Below are 22,562 nucleotides of genomic sequence, written 5' to 3'. Positions count from 1 at the left end.
TGTGTACTCCAGTAGTTGTCAGTTTCACAGTATAATGATGGCAAACTCCAGAAGCACAGTCCCTTTCCACTCTTTTCTGGGACGTGACAGCTCAGTTCACTCCACATCAGAGCCACTGCAGTCAGTCCCGGCTCTAGCTCAATTCTAATGCACATCTCTGAAAAAAGTGCTTGTCCAGCGGTCCTCTGCACTATCATCTGCTCAACACTATAAATCACCAGAGCTCATTACAGCAGAGTCCATAACTTGTTCTACTAATACCTTCTCCAACTGTGCATGAATCTTGTTAGGAGGAAAAAAATCATCTCGGTGCGACCCAAATCCCACATTAATTCAAATGCAAATCTACGAGAAGTGGGAACAATTAATGTCAGCTGGTAACACTGACTGTGATACAGGATTGTCATTTTTATTTTTTTTTCCACTGCATCCACAAGATACGTTCACTCCCAGCAAACTTCCTGATGGTTGGATAATTAACACCAGTGAGAGAGAGAACTTGTCGACAGTACGTGTTAGATCTTTATTTAAATTACCTTCCACTGCATAGATTAACATTTTAGAACATTGTTAAAAATAAGCACCAGACCAGTTGTGGAGGCTAATACACAGTTTGTATGTTAATAGCAGTGTGCTGTATTATACCATGCTGTTTACTATTATCAAACTGGTGTGCAGTGCAGGTTGTATTAATGGAGCTTGGGGCTTGATCTCATGTCCTGCTGAGTGGATGTTGCTGACTGTGATTGGGGTGTGATTCCACTGTTGTTGAAAGCCCAGTCCAGGGCCTCTGAACATCAGGAAACTATTTGACCTTAAGCGGTGTCACAGCCGAACCACACCCTGATATCTGTATGCAACTCATTTCCATCTGCGTCGTTAAAACTGATTGGACCAACTGCTTTGTTTGCTCCCAGAGGAAATCCAGATGAAGGGTCTTGACCTGAAATGTTGACTGTCCACTTCTCGCTATAAATACTGCCTGGCCTGCTGAATTCCTCCAGCATATTGCGGGTTGCTTTGTTTTGCTGTATGCGTGCACCTTCTTGAGTTGTGTAACAGAGACATTGAGTCCATCCTGATTGCAAAGAAGGTCTTACATTTATAAAGAGGTCTTACATACTGACCTCAGGGCTAAAATCCTTTGCTACCCCATCAATACTGCCAAAACAGAACAGCCAGGTGGATACCCACCCAGTCAGATAGCGTCAATGGCGAGAGAAACTGAGTTAACATTTCAAATCAATGACTCGTCATCAGAACCAAAAACCAGGGTGTTTATATTGCAGAGAGGAGGAAGCGGGGAGAGAATAAAATGGATTAAATATTCAAGTTTATTTACCACAAGAATGTCAAAACATACAGTGAAACGTGCCATTTCCATTGACAACCAACTCACCTGGGGGCAACCCACAAGTGTTGCCACACATTCCAGCACCAAGATAGCAGGCCCACAGCGCCCGACAGGACAACACAGAACACAACAAGCAACAAACCACAACAGCAAAAACAAGCTCCGATTTAAAATCTAAGATAGGGTAGAGGCCAAGATAATCCAGGTAACATAGATGCCATCAGTGCTGCTGAATGCATGAAAATCACAATTATGCACAATAGACTGCAACCACATTTCCTACTTCACAACAATTATTAACTTTCTGATTAGCATTATTGGTAGTAAATCAGTTTGGGATGTGAGAGCTGTTCTGTGAATGCTAGCCTTTCATCACCTGTGTTGAACAAACAAGCCACCAAACTAGGGGTTCCCGGCTGTTTTTATGCCATGGACCCCTACCATTAACCAAGGGGTCTATGAACCTCAGGTTGGGAACCTCTGCACTAAACCTCTGGCTTCTTCCTGATGCTTCACTTGTTCTGTCAGGATGTTGAACAGGACATGAATGTTTGGCATTTTGGAATTGGAACTGGAATTTGTTTATTATTGTCACATGAACTGAGATACAGTGAAAAGCTTTTGTTTGCATGCCAGATAAATCATTCCATGCATAAGTACACTGAGGTAGTAAAAAGGAAAATAGAATGCAGAGTCTATTCACAGAGAGAAAATGCAAAAATCATGATCGGGTAAGTTGGGAGATAAAGAGTTTTTGACAATATCAGGTGGTATATAATTAAGGTAGTATTCATGTATTTATGCATATCTTATTCCATATCCGTACTTTAACTTCAAATGTAGTTTTTATAAGATTCATTCTTCTTTATAATTGTTGAATGTTGTTGATTTTTGTTGCATGTCACACCCTGACCAACACACCACGGCAAATTCCTAATACTTGTAAATGTATATGATGAATAAAGTTGATCTTTGATGTAGAATGAACAGCCATTTCAGTCCTCTGAGTTTCCCAACCACCCCATACCCCTTCATGTCAGGGGTTAACCTTCTGCACTCATTTTCTTCCTCTGCTCCCAGTTTTGGAATGTCTTGAAGTGCTGATTCCTCAGCGTGTTTGCTCCAGTGTGGAGGGTCCTAACGTGGAGCAAAACCAAAATTGAGAACCAGTCAAAGAACTGGGAGCTCTGCACGTTTCCCACAAGCAAGTGAGCAGGAGGATAAGATTCAAGATTCAAGATTGTTTAATGTCGTTTACAGTACACAAGTGTAAAGGAGAATGAAATCATTGTTACTCTGGATCAGGTTCAGCACAAAAAACACAATAAGATAAAAAAAAACAATATTGTAATAAGAAATAATAAATATAAATACATAAGATAGCTTATATAGCAACGCTCACAAAATGCAGGAGGAACTCAGCAGCATCAATGGAAATGAATAAACAGTCAATGTTTGGGGTTGACTCTCGTCTTCAGGACTCTTAAATACACAGATTGATTGTATGCAGATAAAATGACACTAAGTGCAGGAGTTTCTGCACTTATTGTGATTCTGACAGGAAATGATAAAACATTATTGGTGGGAGTGGGGTGGGGTGGATTAGTGGGTGGAAGTGTTGATCAGACTTACAGCTGGGGGAAACTAACTGTTTTTGATTTGGGGGTCCTGTTGTGGATGCTATGTAGCCTCCTCCCTGATGAGAGTGGGACAAACTCCCATCGGGTATACAGCAGAGATAATCCAGTGCTCAATGGATATATTGCAGGTGCTGGAAATCTGAAATAAAAAACAGAAAGTGCAGGAGAACATGTCAGGTCAGGAACTATCTGTGGAATTATAAACAGTTAATGTTTCAGGTCAGAGATGACCTCTGACCTGCTTTGTGATCATACTGTGACATGTTCAAATCTCATCATGGTAACTGGAGAATTTAAACTCCATGATTTATACAATCATTAATTACTAAGTTAGTGTCAGAAATAGTGAAAATTACTAAATAGTTCAATAATTTCCTTCAGGGAATGTAATTTCTTGAATCTATCTGGCCTGCCCTATAAGTGATCTTAAATATGGTCCAAGGTTAATTTGGAATGGATAATTAATCTTGTCAAATAAAAGACATCCCCCTACCTACTGTCACTCCTGATTCCACTATCCCAGATTAACAGATACAAAATGCTGGAGGAATTTAGCCAGTTGGGCAGCAACTATGGAAAGCAATAAACAGTCGACATTTTGGGCCGAGACCCTTCATCAAGGGAGTGACCTAATGAGTTCTTCCAGCATTTTATGTGTGTTGCTCTGGATTTCCAGCATCTGCAGAGTCTCTTGTGTTTATGATCCACTGTCCCAGCTCTGAAGGTACCCACCTGAGTCCCTAAATTGACGGCCTTCAGGACCAGGTTCAGAAGATGTACAACGGAAAGCGGACCTACATCAAGCAGAGAAGCAAAATGGGCATCTGACCAAAGAGGTCGATGATCATTGAATTGCTCAATGAGACTAAACTCAGATCGGTAGGATATATACACATAGTGGCCACTTCGTTATGTACACCTATACACCTGCTTGTTCATGCAAATATCTAATCAGCCAGTCATTTGACAGCAACTCATTGCACTAAAGCATGCAAACATGGTTAAGAGTTCAGTTGTTGTTCAAACCAAACATCAGAATGGGCAAGAAATGTGATCAAAGTGACTTGATCATTGAATAATTCTTGGTGCCTGACAGGGTGCTTTGGGCATCTTAGAAACTGTTGATTTCCTGGGAATTTCACACACAACTGTTTCTAGGGGAGTGGTGTGAAAAACAAAACAAGAACTTTCAGTGAACATCTGTGAGTGCAAACACCCCGTTAATGAGAGAGGTGAGCGGAGAGCGGCTAGACAGGTTCAAGCTGATAGGAAGGCAACAGTACCTCAAATGACCACGGCCGTGTGCAGAAAAGCATCTCTGAATGCAAAACACATTGAGCCTTGAAGAAGGTGGGTTACAGCTGCAGAAGACCATGAATGTACACTCAGTAGCCACTTTATTATGTACAGCACCACATAGGCACTCACAACACGCTGGAGGAACTCAGCAGGTCGGGCAGCATCTGTGGAAACGATCAGTCAACGTTTCGGGCCGGAACCCTTTGTCAGGGCATTGTGAGTGTTGCTTTGACCCCAGCAATCTTGTGTTTAGGATGTCAAAGGTTACTGGAGAAGGCAGGAGAATGGGGTTGAGAGGGATAATAAATCAGCCATGATGGAATGGCGAAGAACATTTGATAGGCTGAATGGCCTAATTCTTTTGCTATGTCTTCAAGTTCTATGGTCAATAAAGTGGCCATTAGGTGTATATCCATAATGCGAATCCATGAGTGCACTGGAGGCTAAAGGGAAAGCCGGCCTGTCCTAGGGTTAGGGGACTGTGTATGCGCAGAAGGAGGGAGGAGGAGAGCTTCTTTTGCTGTTGTTGCTTTGTTGTTTGGTATATTTTGTCCTGTTGCACTCTGCCCTGTTCTGCCGAGCATTGTCAGCATGCTACGTTGGCATCAGATTGTGTTACGACACTTATGATCTGCCCCCTGCACATTGTTAGGTTGAATTGGTTGTTAACGCAAACAACACAGTACACTGTCTGTTTGATGTAAGTGAGATAAGTAAACCTGAATCTGAAATAGTTAAGCAGGGAAAAAAAAGGCTCTCCAAGTAGTAAAGCTGTGGGGAATCACCAGAGCAGAAACTTGAGCTGTTCTGTTCAGTGTTAATGACAATCGAAGGGCAGTGTATAATTCACGGGGGAGCAGCAGATTGATAAAGCTTGCCGTCAAAGACAAACTGTCCACAGCTGAAGCTGCAACGAGGCCGGTGTGACAGGATAACTATAAGAAAATATGGCAGAGACAGCCAGTGAGAGCGGGAAGTGTGTCAAAGTGGCCAGTAAGGAACTGATCGTGCACACACACCATTGGACAATGAAGACAACGGGTCGGAGCTCTCTGCTTCTGTATTCCAGTCAGAGGAGCTGACAAACTTAGACTCAAGAAAGTATGTTCAGCCCAGATTGACTGCCCAAAAATGTTTTCAACTGGCAACTATCAGCTAGGATGAACTTAGAATATTTTGCGGATCAAGGATCAACTTCATGTGTCATTTACGTGCATTGACATGTATGAGGCATTTGCTGTGGCTTGTTGGTCAGGGTGCTACATGCAACAGAAAACAATAACATTCACCAATTATAAGAATAAAGAATTATATAAAATAAAGAATTACAGTATATATAATAATAAAAACAAAGCTAATAAAATTAGAGATTAAAGGACGACTATGGACTAAAATGTGCATAAATAAATAAATACCATCATGTCTTTACAATGGTCTTGGTCATGTTTATTCTTTACCATAGATGCTACCTGGCCTGTTGAGTTCCTCCGACATTTTGTGTGTGTTACTTTGGATTTCCAGCCTCTATAGACTTTCTTCTGTTTGTGATTGACTACCCCACCAGTATCGTGTTTCCAGTCTGCCAATTCCCTGTCTGGACCGACTTGAGAAATTCACTGCACTGGTTGACAGGATGTTCGTCATGTAACTCGCAGATTGATTTGGTTTCTTCTGCAGACATACTTACTGACAGGTGCATCTCTGGCTGTGAGCCCTCCCTTAATGCAGTAAAGGAAGCTTCAGCAATGGAACCTCAGGCCGTGACTATTTTGACCATCTAATTATTCATTCATTGATGTTGGTTGGTGAAAGAACTGCTTTCTGGCATAGTCAGCTATACTGCGGCGTAGATTCATGGCCTGCGTTGAGCAAGGCTAAGACTCTGGGTGGGGGAGTGACAACTCACATCCACCTCACTGCAATAGAGTGGATGTGATAGCTCCCCAGTGAGTTCCTCTGGGAAACATACAGGTGTGGACGTTGGTGGGAAGGAATATGCTTAACCCTAGGGCAACATAGTGGTGCAGCTAGTAGACTTGCTGCCTCATAGTGCCAGAGACCCAGCTCCATCATGGGCACACCCTCGCCCCCATCAAGGTTTCCTCCAAGAGGTGCTGCCTCAAGAAGGCAGCATCCATCATGAAGGACCCTCACTGTCTGGAACGTGCCCTCTTCTCATTACTACCATCAGGGAGGAGGTTCAGGAGTCTGAGGACCCACACTCAACATTTTAGGAGCTGATTTTTTTCCCCACTGCTGCTAGATTTCTGAATGATCCATGAATTCATGAGCACAACCTCACTATTCCTTTTCTGCACGACTTAAGTTATTTTATTTTTGTTGTAACTTCTAGTAATGTTTGATATCTTGCACTTTACATCTTGTGGAGACTAACCAAATCCCTGCTAACCATCTCCTAATTTACACCTACTTGCGTTGTGATTCTATCCCAGCTGAGTCCTAAAACATCTGATCCTCGTTTCCAGGTTTCACTGTATCTTTTCCCCCTGCACTCCCAATCTCTGTAGTGTGTTCAAATCCTACAGTCCTACAAGTTATCCCACCAGTTCCTCATTCCTGAAGTTAGTGGCTCTGAATTCTTTCTTTAAACCTCTCTTCCGCTTGAACACCTATTGGTTGAAACTATACCTCCTTAAAATGCATCTCTCTGATTCATTGCCTTATCCGTCTCAAATTTTGTTTCAGAATCAGATTTAATGCCATTGACTTATATCATGTTTTTTTTTGCTTTGTGACTGCAGTACAGTGCAATACGTTTTTGAAAAACTGTAAATTACAATGAAATTCAAGTAGTGAAAAAAGAGAGCAAAAATAGTGAGGCAGTGTTCATGGTTGGTTCATTGTCTGTTCAGAAATCTGATGGCAGAGAGGAAGACCCTGTTCCTTCAACACTGAGTATCTTGTACCTCTTCTTTGATGGTAGTACTAAGACAAGAGCACGTCCTGGGTGACAAGGCTCCTTAATGATAGTGTAGCACAAGTGCTGAATTGGTTAATTATTTTCACATGTACCAAGGTGCAGTGAAAAGCTCGCCTTGCATGCTGTTCATACTGATCAAATCATTGCACAGTGCATTGGGCTCGAGAAAGGTAAAACAATAGTAATGCAGAATAAAGTGCAAAAGCTACCGAAAAAGTGCAGTGCAGGTAAGTGATAAAGTGCAAGATCATATTGATGTAGATTGGTAGGCCAAGAGTCCAAATTAATTATACAGGAGGATCGTTCAAATGTCTGATAACAGTGTGGTAGAAGTTGTCCTTGAGCTTGGTGGTATGTGCTTTCAGGTGTTGTATTGTCTACCTAATGGGAGAGGGGAGAAGAGAGAATGTCTGGTGTCTCTGATTATGCTGGCTGCTGTACTGAGGCAGCAAGAAGTATAGATGGAGTCCATTGAGGGTGGGCTGGTTCCTGTGCAGTGCTGAGCTGTGTCCGAAACACGCTGTGGCTTCTTGTGGTAACGTGGAGAGAAGTTGCCACACCAGGTCGCTATGCATCCAGACAAAAGGTTTTCTGTGGTGCAGTAATAAAAATTGGGAAGAATTGGCAGGGGCAAGCCTAATTTCTTCAGCCTTTTGAGGAAGTAGAGTCGTTGGTGAACTTTGTGGCTGTGACAGGCTGTTGGTGATGTTCACACCTGGGAATTTAAGGCTCTCAGCCCTCTCAGCCTCAGGACCGTTAATGTAGACAGGAGCAAGCATATCACCCCCCATTTCTGAATTCAATAACCAGCCCTTTTGTTTTGGTGACAATGAGAGAAAGTTGTTGTTGCAATTTCTCAAGCATGATAGGAAGTCCATGGGATTAAAGGTTTTTCCTTTGTGTAAACAAGGTCAAAGATGAGGCCATGCAACTGCATTTCACAGTATTCTGCAATAATGTTCCAGTCGTCTGTGACCAGCAAACCATTAACCCATACGTCCAGCCCATGAAAATACTACATTTTATAGATGTCAGTCTAGTACATTACAACAAAAATATCTCCCAGAACAGTCCAATAGTTTGATTTATGCTGCAGTTTTGGTGGTGGTGTATACTGATACTGTGCCAATATGAAAAGATGTGCACACAAAAGATATTGGCTGTGGTTTTATTAGGAGCCTCTACCTTGCACAATGAATTCTGGGATATCCGTACCACCATAGCATTCGCAGGCTCATGAGGCAACTAGACATCTTGATGATAGAGCAAAAGGGGACGCGAAGAAATGGGGACTGACTATCATGATTTTAACTCTCCAAATGTGGCCACAATGGCATTTAATTTCTACCTGTGGGAATTCCTCAGTTACACAAAACTACAAAGTGCCCTGAGTTGATTTTGGCTTGATGTTGTTCATACTGGTGTAAACATTTGGGCCTGGCATCTTGTCAGCTAGATTAATAGACAGAGTGTGGAGCTGTCAGCCATGGCTGGTAAAGCCATTTCTCGATGCAGTCTGAGGTATGAAAAATAGTTAAAAATGCAGGGTCATTCGTGGCCAAAATGTTCGTTGCCATGGTTATTTGCTGAATGGCTTGAATAACTCATTTATACCCCCTCTGTATATCTATTTATACTGCCTTAACCTGATCTGTAAGCCTACAAATGCTTTGCAACCGAGATCGATAGTACTCCATGCCCAGAGAAGTCAATCTCCTCATTGACAGAAAGACCATAGCTTTATTTGTCATACTCTCTTGGCACTTCAGGACTTGCTGAACCTTTTAACTCTTGTTACTCCAAGGCACTTACAAGAGAAATGCCCTGACTATGCAGAATAAGGATAAACTGTAATTCAGAACATGTGACATAGAACAGCGCAGGAACAGCTCTACGGTCCACAATGTCTAAACTGAACACAATACCAAACTAAATCTCTTCGGCCTGCACATGATCCATATCGCTCCATTCCCTATATACTCAGTTGCCTATCCTTAAACACCAGGCACCTATCACTCGCTATGTAAAAGACTTGTCCAGTACATTTCTTCTCTCATCTTAATGCATATACTCTAGTATCTGACATGTCTAACAAGGGAGAAACATTGACTGCCTACCCCAGCTGTACCTCTCAGAGGTTTATAAATTTTATCAGGTCTCCTCTCGACCTACCATGCACCAGAAAAAAACTTCCTAAGTTTGCCCAACTTTCTATATTTGTGTTGATAAATTGCACAAACAGATCTGTATTGTGATCTATCATTAACGCAAATATCAATTATACAGAAGTGAAAATAGTATTTATTGACTATCACATCCTGCAATGAATGGAAGTAAGCTGAGTTCAGGTCAACACTCATAACACGCTGGAGGAACTCAGCAGGTCGGGCAGCATCCGTCAACATTTCGGGCCGGAACCCTTCGTCAGGACTGTAGGGGGAAGGGGCAGAGGCCCTATAAAGAAGCTGGGGGGAGGGTGGGAAGGAGAAGGCTGGTAGGTTCCAGGTGAAAAACCAGTAAAGGGAAAGATAATGGGGTAGGGGAGAGGAAGCAGGGAGGTGATAGGCAGGAAAGGTGAAGAAGGAATAGGGGAAAACACAATGGTTAGTAGAAGGAGGCGGAACCATGAGGGAGGTGATAGGCAGCTGGGGGAGGGGGCAGAATGAAATAGGGATAGGGGAAGGGAGGGGGAGGGAATTACCGGAAGTTAGAGAATTCTATGTTCATACCAAGGGGCTGGAGACTACCTAGACGGTATATGAGGTGTTGCTCCTCCAACTTGAGTTTAGCCTCATCATGGCAGTAGAGGAGGCCATGTATGGACATATCCAAATGGGAATGGGAAGCAGAGTTGAAGTGGGTGGCTACCGGGAGATCCTGTCTGTGGTGGCGGACGGAGCGGAGGTGCTCGCCGAAGTGGTCCCCCAATCTGTGTCGGATTTCACCGATGTAGCGGAGGCCGCACCAGGAGCACCGGATGCAATAGATGACCCCAACGGACTTTGCAAGTGAAGCGTTGTCTCACCTGGAAGGACTGTTTGGGGCCCTGAATGGTGGAGTTCAGGTGAAGCAAATAACTCATAGTAAACAAACTATTCCAAAGTCAGCGAAGTCAAGATAATCAGGTAACAAAGACTGTTTAAAGGGCAGAGGACACAAAATCTACCTAACTTTTACCAATAAAATCAGCTCTGTTTCTCCAGAGAAAGACACTGAGCTGAGCCTAATACTGAGTAAATTATGTGTGCAAAGTCAGCCTTATAAAAGATTTTCCCCTGGCAATTAATCCAGTCAACCATTCTAGTTAGCCACTCCTCCCTCCCCACCTATTACCTCAGTAACTGCGCTGTACTGTAAACACATTAACCCCTCTTTATAATGCTGTTTACATTGTAAATTCATGCTGGTATTTATGTATTTATGCAAATTTTATTCCATAACCGTACATTAACCTCTAACTTATTTTATATAGTTCTTTATTCTTCAGAATTGTTGAATGTTGTTGTTTTTGTTACACCAATACACAACAGCAAATTCCGAACACAAGAAGATGCACAGTATATGGCAAATAAAGGGGAATATGAGGGGGACTGCTTCACTCAGAGGGTGGTGAGAGTGTGGAACAAGCTGCCAGTAGAAGTGGGGGAACACACATAAAAGTTGCTGGTGAACGCAGCAGGCCAGGCAGCATCTCTAGGAAGAGGTGCAGTCGACGTTTCAGGCCGAGACCCTTCGTCAGGACTGTAGGGGGTCTCAGCCTGAAACGTCGACTGCACCTCTTCCTAGAGATGCTGCCTGGTCTGCTGCGTTCACCAGCAACTTTTATGTGTGTTGCTTGAATTTCCAGCATCTGCAGAATTCCTGTTGTTTGAGTAGAAGTGGGGGACTTGGTTACGATTTCAACATTTAAGGGATACTTGGATATGTTCAACGATGGGATGGGTATGGAGAGCTTTGGTCCAGGTGCAGGTCGATGGAACAGCTTGATATTTTGTGGCAGCAATACATTACTATACTTAATTTAAAAACTATAAATTACAAAAAGAAATATATATTTAAAAATTAAATTAAATAAGTAGTACAAAAGGAGAGCAATAATACATTGTCCGTTCAGAAATCTGCTGGTGGAGGGGTAGAAACTGTTCCTAAAATGTTGAGTGTGTGTCTTTGGGCTCCTGTACCTCCTCCCTGATGGTAGCAATGAGAAGAGGGCATGTCCTACGTGATGGGAGTCCTTGATGGATGCTACCTTTTTTTGCGGCATTGCCTTTTGAAGAAATCTGTGATATGAGGGAGGCCAGTGGCCATGATAGAACTGGCTGAGTTTGCAACTTTCTGCAGCTTATTCTGAGCCTGTGCAGTGGGCCCTCCATACCAGATGGTGCTGCAACCTGTTAGAATGCTGTCCACACTAAATTTGTAATAGTCTTTGTTGACATACCAAGTCTCCTCAAACCACTACTGAAATATAATGATTTTACTGAGGCAGTGAGATGTGTAGACAGAGTACATAGAAGGGAGGCTGGTTTCTATGCTGTGCTGAGCTGTGGGGTACTTAAGTAGGAAAACTATAGAGAAATATGAGCATGACGCGGAAAACCAAGATTAGAGTAGATAGGCATCTCAGTCAGCATGGTCAAGGTGGGACAAAAGGGCCCGTTTCTATGTTAGACATTCTATAGTTCTATGATAATTTAAGGAACTGAATAAAGACATAAAAAATGGAATATAATGTGGAAAATTATATTTTGCGGGAGTCTGGGACCAAAGGGCACAGACTCAGAATACTTCATATTTTATTGTCGCCAAACAATTGATACTAGAGCGTACAATCATCACAGCGATATTTGATTCTGCGCTTCGCACTCCCTGGAGTACAAATTGATAGTAAATAGTAAAAATTTAAATTATAAATCATAAATAGAAAATGGAAAGTAAGGTATTGCAAAAAAAACCGAGAGGTAGGTCCAGATATTTGGAGGGTACGGCCCAGATCCGGGTCAGAATCCGTTCAGCAGTCTTATCACAGTTGGAAAGAAGCTGTTCCCAAATCTGGCCGTAGGAGTCTTCAAGCTCCTGAGCCTTCTCCCAGAGGGAAGAGGGATGAAAGTGTGTTGGCTGGGTGGGTCATATCCTTGATTATCCTGGCAGCACTGCTCCAACAGCGGGCGGTGTAAAGTGAGTCCAAGGACGGAAGATTGGTTTGTGTGATGTGCTGGGCTGTGTTCATGATCTTCTGCAGCTTCTTCCAGTCTTGGACAGGACAACTTCCATACCAGATTGTGGTGTACCCTAGAAGAACACTTCCTACGGTGCACCTATAAAAATTAGTGAGGGTTACAAAGGCATCCCTTTAGAAAAGAGGTGAGGATGAATTTCTTCAGCCAGAGGGTGGTGAATCTGTGGAATTCATTGCCACAGACAGCGTTGGAGGCCAAGTTACTGGGTATATTTAAAGTGAAAGTTTCTTGACTAGTAAGGGTTAAGGGGAGAAAACAGGAGAATGGGATTGAGAGGGATAAGTCAGCCATGATGGAACGGTGACACAGACTGGATAGGTCAAATGGTCTAATTCTGCTTCTTTGTCTTATGATCTGATGAGAATGTGAAGTTATTCTCCCTGACAGGAAAAACAAAAGAAGCACATTAGCGTTTATGGAGTACTGGGGTGCAAAAGGATCTGGCTGTCCTACTGGGTGGTTTGCAAATGGCTATTATGCAAGTATAGAAAATAATTGGGAAAGGTAACAAAATATTATCATAAACACAAAAGAGTCTGCAGATGCTAGAAATCCAAAGCAGCACTCACAAAATGCCGGAGGAATTCAGCAGCTCAGGCAGCATCTATGGAAATGAATAATCAGTCGATACTTCAGGCCAAGACCCTTCTTCTGGACTGTGAAGGAAGGGGGAAGACACCAAAATAAAAAGCTGGGGGGGAGGGGCAGGAGGCTGGCTGGAAGGTGATTGGTGAAGTTAGGTGGATGAAAAAGGTCAAGGGATGGAGAAGAAGGAATCTGATAGGAGAGGAGAGTGGACAATAGGAGAGAAGGAAGGAGGAGGAGTCCCCAGGGGAAGTGATAAGCAAGTGAGAAAACGTATAAGGTCAGAGTGGGAAATGGGGGGGCGGATTATTTTAACCTGAAGGAAAAATCAATATTCATGCCATCTGGTTGGAGGCTACCGAGGTGGAATATAAGGTGTTGCTCCTCCACCCTGAAGGTGGCCTCTTCTTGGCACAGAGGAAGCCATAGACTAACATGTTGAGATGGGAATGAGAACCATAATTAAAATGCTTGGCGGATGGTAAGAAGGTGCTCGACGAAGCGGTCCCCCTATTTACGATGGGTCTCACCAGTATAGAGGAGGCAGCATCAGGAGCACCAGACACAATAGACGGCCCCAGCAAATTTGCAGGTGAAATGCTGCCTCGCTTGGAAGGACTGTTTGGGGCCCTGAATGGAGGTGAATGGGCAGGTGGAGCACTTAGGCTGTTTGCAGGGATAAGTGCTGGAGGGAGATTAGAGAGGAGGGATGAGTGGACAAGAGAATCATGGAGGGAGTGAACCCTACGGAAAGCAGAGTGGGGTGGGAAGGTAAAAATATGATTAGTGGTGGAATCCCTTTGGAGGTGGTGCAAGATAATGTGTTAAATGCAGAAGCTAATGGGGTAGTAGGTAAGGACAACAGGAACTCTTATCACTGGTAAGGTGGCAGGAAGATGGGGTTCTGTTTCAAACCCAGAACACTTTGAAAAAGGAGGACATCTCTGATGTCCTGGAACGGCATATATTACAAAATATTATCATGTATTTCTAGGGGGATTGAATGCAAAAGCAGGGTGATTATGCTTTACTTGTCTGAGAGATTGGTGATTCAGCATCTGGAATAATGAGTACTGTACTGGTTGCCTTTTTTACAGATGAATGAAAATGCATTGGAAGCCATTCAGAGATTAAAATCCAGACTGGACTGGTTATTTTATAAGGAACTGTGGGTATCTGCTGAAATTTAGAAGAGTAGAAGGTAACTCTAATTGAAACATAAATATTCTTGAGAAATCTTGGCAAGGTGAATGTAGAGAAGACTCCAGAACCAGGAGTCCCTGTTCTATAACCAGTACTCCCCTGTTTAGGACAGAGATGCAGTGATTGTTGTTTCATCTTTTTACTTCTTTTCTCAAAAAGTGCTGGGAGCACTTTTTAAATAAGTCTTAAAGCAGAGAGAGACAGGTTCATACTAAGCAAGGAGGAGGGAGGAATGCCAAGATCAGACATAAGGAGCAGGTTTGAAAGGTCCCATGCCGTCTTTGCCGTAATACGTACATCTACACTCGGTGGCCACTTTATTAGGTACTTCCTGTACCTAATAGAATGTGCCCAGAGATGCTATTTTGCACTCCATTATTGAAGGCATGGTTATCTGAGTTACTGTCACCTTCCTGTCAGCTTGAAAGTCTGGCTATTCCCCTCTGACCACCTCACCCACAGAACTGCTGCTCGCCAGATGTCTTTTTGTTTTGCGCACCATTTTCTGTAAAATCTAGAGACTGTTCTGTTTGAAAATCCCAGGAATCAGTATTTTCTGAGCTACTCAAACCACCCCATCTGGCACCAACAATCATTCCACGGTCAGAATCACTTAAGTCACATTTCTTCCCCATTCTGATGTTTGGGCTGAACTACAACTGAACCTCTTGACCGTACCTGCATGCTTTTATGCATTGAGTTGCTGCCACATGATTGGCTGACTAGATATTTGCAATAACGAGCAGGTGTACAGGTGTATCTGGTAAAGTGGTCACTGAGCGTACATTTTTATATAAAAAGCAAAATACAGAGGAAACGGGAAAGTTAAGAATGAAACAGAAACTTCTGGAAATAGCAGCACATCAGACTGTGTCAAAATCTGTTGTAGAATCTGTAGTTCACCAGTCTGAGAGTAATTCACTCTCTTTCCCTTTCTCCTCTGATGTTACCTGACACGCCGTAGGATCTAACTTCCATTCATTCACATCTTAATCAAAAGTGGTATGTACTTCAAAGAAGTGTGAGTTATTACATGTGGGGAGATGAAACAAGGCAAGAGAAATATAAAATAAATAAAAGAATATTGGGTGCTGTGGAAGAGCAGATGGCTCTTGAAGTGTGTGTACTGAAATCTTTCAAGGCAGCAGATCAGGTCAGTGAGGTGGTTTAAAAGAGCAACATGCAATGTGCTTTTCTTAATTAGCCAAAGCAATGGCCCGAAGGATCACTGGGGACACAAGTCACTCCAACCACAATCTATTCCAGCTGCTACCACCCGGGAAACAGTACCGCAGCATAAAAGCCAGGGCCAACAGGCTCCGGGACAGCTTCTTCCGCCAGGCCATCAGATTGATTAACTCACGCTGATTTGAGTGTATTTCTATGTTACATTGACTGTTCTATTTATTATAAATTATTATAAATTACTGTGATTGCACATTTAGACAGAGACGTAATGTAAAGATTTTTACTCCTCATGTATGTGAAGGATGTAAGAACTAAAGTCAATTCAATTAATTACAATTAAAAGTACGGAGGTAATACTAGATTTGTCCACAATTCTGGTTAGATCACTTAAGCACTATGTACAATTCTAGTCACACAAAAGGGAACAGAGGAAATTTATAAGGGCTTGGAAATTACAGCTATGAGAGGCGATTTTATAAGCTGAAGATGTTTCCTTTGGAACAGAGAAGGTTGAGGGAGAGTCTTAAATGAGATGTTTAATGTTATGTGGTTTTGATAGCAAACGTAAGGATAACATGAGCAGAAGAATCAAAAACAAGGTTCATAAACAGCTCAAAAATACAAGAGAATCAGTAAATGCTAGAAATCTTAAGCAACACACACAAAGTGTTGAAGGAACACAGCATATCAAATAGCATCTGAGAAGGGGAATAAACAATTGACATTTTTTTATTCCCCTCCATAGATGCTGCCTGACATGCTGTGTTCCTGAAGCATTTTACGTGTGTCACAAGCAACTCACCTACTTTACAAATGCCCTTCTGAGAAGGAATTTTGATACTTTTTTCTTGTGTATCCTTTATCAGACTTTCAGCAATATGGCTGACTCTTCTAAAAGGGTCCTGAAGTCGTTCAGGTTGAGGGTAATTAATAGAATGAAAGTAATAGGTCAAAGGGTTACAAGGAAGATGAGGACTTATTTTTGCCCAAATGTTGATGAGAGTCTGGAACTGGATTGTAATCGAAATTCACACAAGAGGCCAAGACCATTCTTCAGGACTGGAAAGGAAGGAGGAAGGCAGATGGTCTTAGCCTGAAACGTTGACTGTTTAGTCATTTCCATAGATGCTGCCTGACTTGCTCAGTTCCTCCAGCCTTTTGTGTGTGGTGCTTTGGATTTCCAACATCTGAAGAATTTCTTGTGTTTGTAATAGCAACTGCCTGGTTCACTGATAAAGCCTTCCAAGAATGAGTTTGACAGCATATCCTGTTTACCAAACCCTCAGCAGTGTGGTTGATTCTTAGGTATAAAAGTCACTCAGCTTGAAAGCAATTTATAGGTGATAAACACAATTGATATTCATATCTCCTTACAGAGTCATACAGTGATACAGAATATAAACAGGCTCTGCAGTCCTGCTGCTCAGTGACCAACTTCAACATCCTTCCAGATAGTCCACGCTGCCTGTATTCGACCCGTAACCCTCCAACTGCCTCTTAAATGCTGTACTTGTGCTCACCTTGACAACTTCCACTGGCAGCTCATTCCAGCTACTCACTACCCGCTGTGTACAGAAGTTAACTCTCAGATCTCTTTTAAATTTCTCCCCACTTACCTTGTACCTGTGCCTTCAGTTTTGGATTCTCCAAACTTTGGGGAAGAGACTGTGACTGTCTACCTTAACCATACTAGTCATGATTTTTATAAAGCTCTATGAGGTCAACCCTTGTTCTCCTGCACTCCAGGGAATAAAGGTCCAACGTGGCCAACCTCTCTCTATAACTCAAGGCCTCGAGTCCAGGCAGCATCCTCTGCAGATTGACAGTGTCTTTCTTTTTTTTAACAAAACTATAACTGTTTATTTAATAACAATCACACAAGGTACAGACATTCAGTATTACAAGACAGTGAAGATATTCAGATTAAAATACTATTACTACTATCTATTAAACAGTCAATTTCCCGATGGTGGGGGGGACAGTGTCTTTCTCGTGACAGGGTGACCAAAACTGTACATAATACTCCAAGTGCAGCCTCATCAATGACTTAGGAAACTGCAAAATTATGTCCCTAGTCCTAAGCTCGATGCCCTAAATGATGAAGGGCAGAATGCAAAATGTCTTCTTCAACACCCTGCTTACTTGCATGGCCAACTCTCAGGGAACTGTTCACTTATAGTCCCAGGTCCCTCTGCTCCATAACACTCGTCCGTTATTTATTTATTTAGAGATACTGTGGAGTGTAGGCCCTTCAGGCACATCGAGCCACACCACCCAACTCCCAACAACCCCCAATATAACCCTAACGTAATTACAGGACAATTTACAATGACTAATTAACCTACCAACTGGTATGTCTTTGGACTGTGAGAGGAAACCAGAGCACCCGGAGAAAACCTACGCATTCCATGAGGAGGATCTACAGAGGACACTGGGATTGAACTCTGAACTCTGACACCCCAAGCTGTAATAGCATTGCACTAACCGCAATGCTACTCTGATGCCCTGCCCATTCACAACATCAGTCCTATCCTGGTTTGACTCGCCAAAATACATTACCTGATACTTATCTGGGTTGAAAACCATAAGTGAATTTGGTGGAGATTGTTGCAAATAAATTAGATGTGGGTTTTTTATATGATAACAATAGCTAAGTTCAAATATATTTGATTAGTTGTAAAGTGCATAAGTCCTTGAAGGTGGAAAGTGCCACACAACAAATTTCATATCATTTGAGCCTGGCACAATCCAACTCTTTTCTTTATCACTACAACTGTTGATTTATTGTGGGCTAATTTAAATGCATAGATATGGTTGCGATCACTATCTTGGACATGGCTCGTCTATGTTGTCCTGTCACTTTATTCATTGGACAAAGTACAGCAAGCCTAAAAATAAATACAGGACCATAAAATTTAGGAGCAAATTAGGCCAATTAGCCCATCGAGTCTGCTCCACCATTCGATCATGGCTGATTTATTATTCCCCTTAACCCTATTCTCCTGCCTTCTCAAAGATGAAGAAATATTCTAAAGGGAAGATGAGGCATCTGTGGCTGACAGGGGAAATCAGAGATAGCACAAAAGCAAAAAGAGTGAGAATATAGCAAAAATTAATGGGATATTAGAGGATTTAGAAGCTTTTAAAAACCAACAGAAGATGACAAAAAAAAGCCAAACTAAGAGAGAGAATAGATTAAATATGACGGTAAGCCAGCCAATAATATAACAGAGGATACCAGAAGTTTTTTTCAGAGATATAAAGAGTAAAACAGATGTGAGAGAGGATATCAGACCACTGGAAAGTGATGCTGAAGAGGTGGTATTGGAGGACAAAGAAATGGCAGACAAATTTAATAAGTATTTTGCATCAGATGTCACTAGCATATTGTCATAAATTTGAGAGTGTCAGGGGGCACTCATTAGCAATAACCTTTCAAGAATCACAAGATTCTGGAATGGTTCCAGAGGACTGGAAATTTTCAAATGTCACTCCACTCTTCAAGAATGGAAGGAGGTAGAAGGAAGGAAATTATAGGCCAGTTGGCCATACTTCAGTGTCTGGGAAGATGTTGGAGTCCATTGGTGATGGTGTCCAAGGTTACAAAGAGAAGGAAAGAGAATGGGGTTGAGTGAGATAATAAATCAGCCATGATGGAATGATGGAGGAGGGTCGATGGGCCAAATGACCTAACCCTGCTCCTATGTCTGGTGTTATAGTCCTTAATAACCAAGAACCTGTCAACCTCTGCTTTAAATATACGCAATGACTTGGCCTCTACAGCCGTACGTGGCCATAAATTCCACAGATTCACCATCCTCAGGCTAAAGAAATTCCTCCTCTTCTCTGTTCTGAAACTGTATCCTCTGGTCTTAGACTCGCCCATCATTGAAAACATCCTCGCAATGTCCACTCTTTTAATATTCGATAGGTTTCAATGAGATCCCCCACCCCCATCTCTCTTCTAAACTTCTATGAGTACAGACCCAGAGCCATCATATACTCCTCCTACATTAACCTGAGATCATTCTCGTAAATCTTCATTCAAGTTCACTTGCCCCATCACTGAGTTGTTCCCACAACCTATGGACTCTCTGTTTAGGACACTTCATCTCATGTTCTCAATATTTCATGTTTTTTTTCTCTTTTGTATTTACACAGTTGTCTTCTGCACTTTAGTTGTTTGCCCTGCTGGGTGCAGTCCCTTATTGATTCTAATATGGGTCTTGGATTTACTGTGTATGCCCACAAGAAAAATGAACCTCTGAGTTGTATATGGTGACATATATATTTTGATAATAAATGTACTTTGACCTTTGAACTTTGAACCTTCTCCAATGCCAGCACATCCTTCCTTAGATAGGGATGCAAAAATGCACACAACACTCCAAATGCAATCTGGCCAATGCCTTATAAAACCTTATCATTACGTCCTTGCTTTTATATTCTAGTCCTCGTGAATTGAATGCTAACATTACATTTTTTCATACAATGTTTTAATATAAAACATTACATTTGACCAGCATGAACACAATGTGACAAATAGCCTCCTTCTGTGCCATAAATTTCTATGAATCTGTGTCCCTGTTTCTTAAATAGACCTGGCTGTTCACTGCATTTAGCTGTTCAATAATAATTTGATATGCTTACTGTTATATCGAGTTGTCAATACTTTGAAAACCAGGAGCATTGCAATGTACAAATATTCCCTCATTTCTTCAGCACAAAAGCTGAAATGAAGTGTTTCAAGTCACTGGCATCTTCTTTACTATGGACAATGACCCAATCAAAAGCTACTCATTGTTTCTTTATTGCTGCTCCCTTTTGTTAACTTCAGGCCCATTAGAAATGAAATTGTGTCCTATGCAGCACGGTATCTTTCTCTAACTGGATTAGACTGAACAGACTTGTATATGAAATCAGAGTTCATCCCGTCTATCGGGGCCATTCGAAGGACAATCATGTTTACCTACATGAGTAAAATGAGCACTTAATCGGTTATCAAAATTCATCTTGCCATGGCTCTCCCACAAACTAATCTTCTTGCCCATGGGCCTATAACTGTGGGAATGAATTGGGCTGCATGGCTATTTGAACATGACTTGTGGTAAAGAAGCTGGGGGAAGGAAGATTGTAAAAAGGGGGGAAGGAAACAAATATTGTGTGAGTGGCCTGCTGGCATCTTTCTCCCAGGGTCTAAATGTCTGATACTAGAGGACCTGCATTTAAGGTGAGGGGGGGTTTAAATTCAAAGGAGGCAAGTTTCTTACACAGAGGTGGGTGTCTGTGATGCGCTGCCAGGAGTGGCGGTGAAGGCAAATGGCAAAGGGATGTAAAAGGCTCACGAATATACAGAAAATGTGGACATTGTGTAGGCAAAAGTTGCCATAAGCCTAATTAGCTCAACACAATATCATGGGCTGTATAGCCTGATTTTGGGCTGTACTGTACTGTTTTATGTACAATTCTGTGATTGTATAATGCTGCTGAAACACAAATAAAAAATGCAGAAGAGAAGAAAAATTTGGATGTTTACATGCAGACACAAAATACTATTAAAAAGGATAATGGAATGTTAGCCTCTATCTCAACAAGCCCGGGGTATAACTGGAGAAATAAAGTTGTAGTCATATGGATCTCTAATTAGAACGTACCTGCAACTTAGTATTAGTTCAGGGGCGCTTCAAATTAAATTGGCCTTGTAGGGTGTGTGTTGTAAAAATTTTCCAGAGGGTGGTGTATGTCAGCTGTGCCTCATCCAGTCAAATGGATGAACAAGAGACGCAGATGCTGGAATCTGGAGCAAAAGAAAATACAAACTGCTGGAAAAGCTCGGTGAGTTGACCAGCATCCGTAGAGAGAGAAATAAAGTTAAGGTTTCAGTTTGGTTATGCATCATCTGAAAACAAAAGTCTAGAAGTGTAATTGAGAGAAGCAGAAACATTAATTCAATTTAACAAAGTACGGTTTTATTTTTTTCACTGCCTCTCCTTCCAGGTTGCATCCACATTCTGTTGGAAGATTTCTATAAGGCAGGTCCATTGTCCCGGAACCAAGTCTTTGTGAGTTATCATTTAGATCTCATTATCTGTAATTCTGACAACAACAGCTTTTAGTACCCTCTTCATTGCCTCTATAACTTATGTGATCAGCAGGACAGTAAAACATGTTGGAAATATTCAGTATCTATGGAGAGAGAAAGAGTTAATGTTTTAGGCTAATGTTCAATCACAAGCAAAAGTTGCTCCTAGATTTCTTTCTTCCTCTAACTCATTTAGATTTTTTATTTCCTCAATAATATAATCTTTTTTTCATACTCTGTGCAGAAATTAATTTGCTGACTAATGTGCCCATTCTGTTTGGCATATCCCATCCATGCCAGCTAGCAATACCCAATAGAGTCACGGTCACAGAAAAGTGCAGCAAAGAAATATGCCCTTTGGCCCATCTAGTCCATGCCGAACCATTTAAACTGCCGACTCCCATTGGCCTGCACCAGGACCATAGCCCTCCATACCTCTACCATCTATGTCCCTATCCAAACTTCTCTTAAACATTGAAATCAAGCTCGCATGCACCATTTGTGCTGGAAGCTCATTCCACACCACGACCCTCTCAGTGAGGAAGTTTCCCCTTATATTTCCCTTAAATTTTTCACCTTTCACCCTTACCCCATAATCTCTGGTTGTAGTCCCACCCAACCTCAGTGGAAAAAGCCTGCTTGCATTTACCCTGTCTATTCCCCTCATAATTTGTTTACCTCTATCAAATCTCCCCTCAATCTTCTACATTCCAATGAATAAAGTCCTAATCTTTCCTTGTAATTCAAGTCTTCCAGACCAGCAGCATCCTTGTAGTAAATTTTCTCTGTACTCGCTCAACCTTATTTACATCTTTCGGGTGGGTTGGTGGCCAAAACTGCACACAGTATTTCAAATTAGGCCTCACCAATGTCTTATACAACTTCAACATAACATACCATCTTCTGGACTCAGTTCTTTGCTTTATGAAAGCCAAACTGCCAAAAGCTTTCTTTACAATTCTATCCACCAGTGACTGTAGTCCCAGATCCCTTTGCCCTTAGTGCCCTTAGTGCCACTGTGTAAGACCTA

General features: G+C 42.0%; 1 protein-coding gene across 7 annotated transcripts in view; it reads left to right on the top strand.

The window, feature by feature from the left end:
* The window catches only part of celf2 (cugbp, Elav-like family member 2), a 1,121,102-nt gene that overhangs the window by 286,437 nt on the left and 812,103 nt on the right, over nt 1-22,562 (top strand). For 2 of the 7 annotated variants that reach the window (XM_063072709.1, XM_063072713.1), the window contains one exon: nt 21,448-21,512. The exons of 4 other annotated variants lie outside the window; for them this stretch is intronic. The gene's annotated coding sequence lies outside the window, so the exon portion shown is untranslated. Of the gene's footprint in view, nt 1-14,156; nt 14,261-21,447; nt 21,513-22,562 lie in introns of all 7 variants that reach the window. One more of the 7 variants, XM_063072710.1, reaches the window with a different exon arrangement.

This window comes from Mobula hypostoma, chromosome 20, assembly GCF_963921235.1.
Source record: "Mobula hypostoma chromosome 20, sMobHyp1.1, whole genome shotgun sequence".
Classification (NCBI taxonomy): domain Eukaryota; kingdom Metazoa; phylum Chordata; class Chondrichthyes; order Myliobatiformes; family Myliobatidae; genus Mobula; species Mobula hypostoma.
This window is presented reverse-complemented; position numbering and strand designations above follow the sequence as displayed.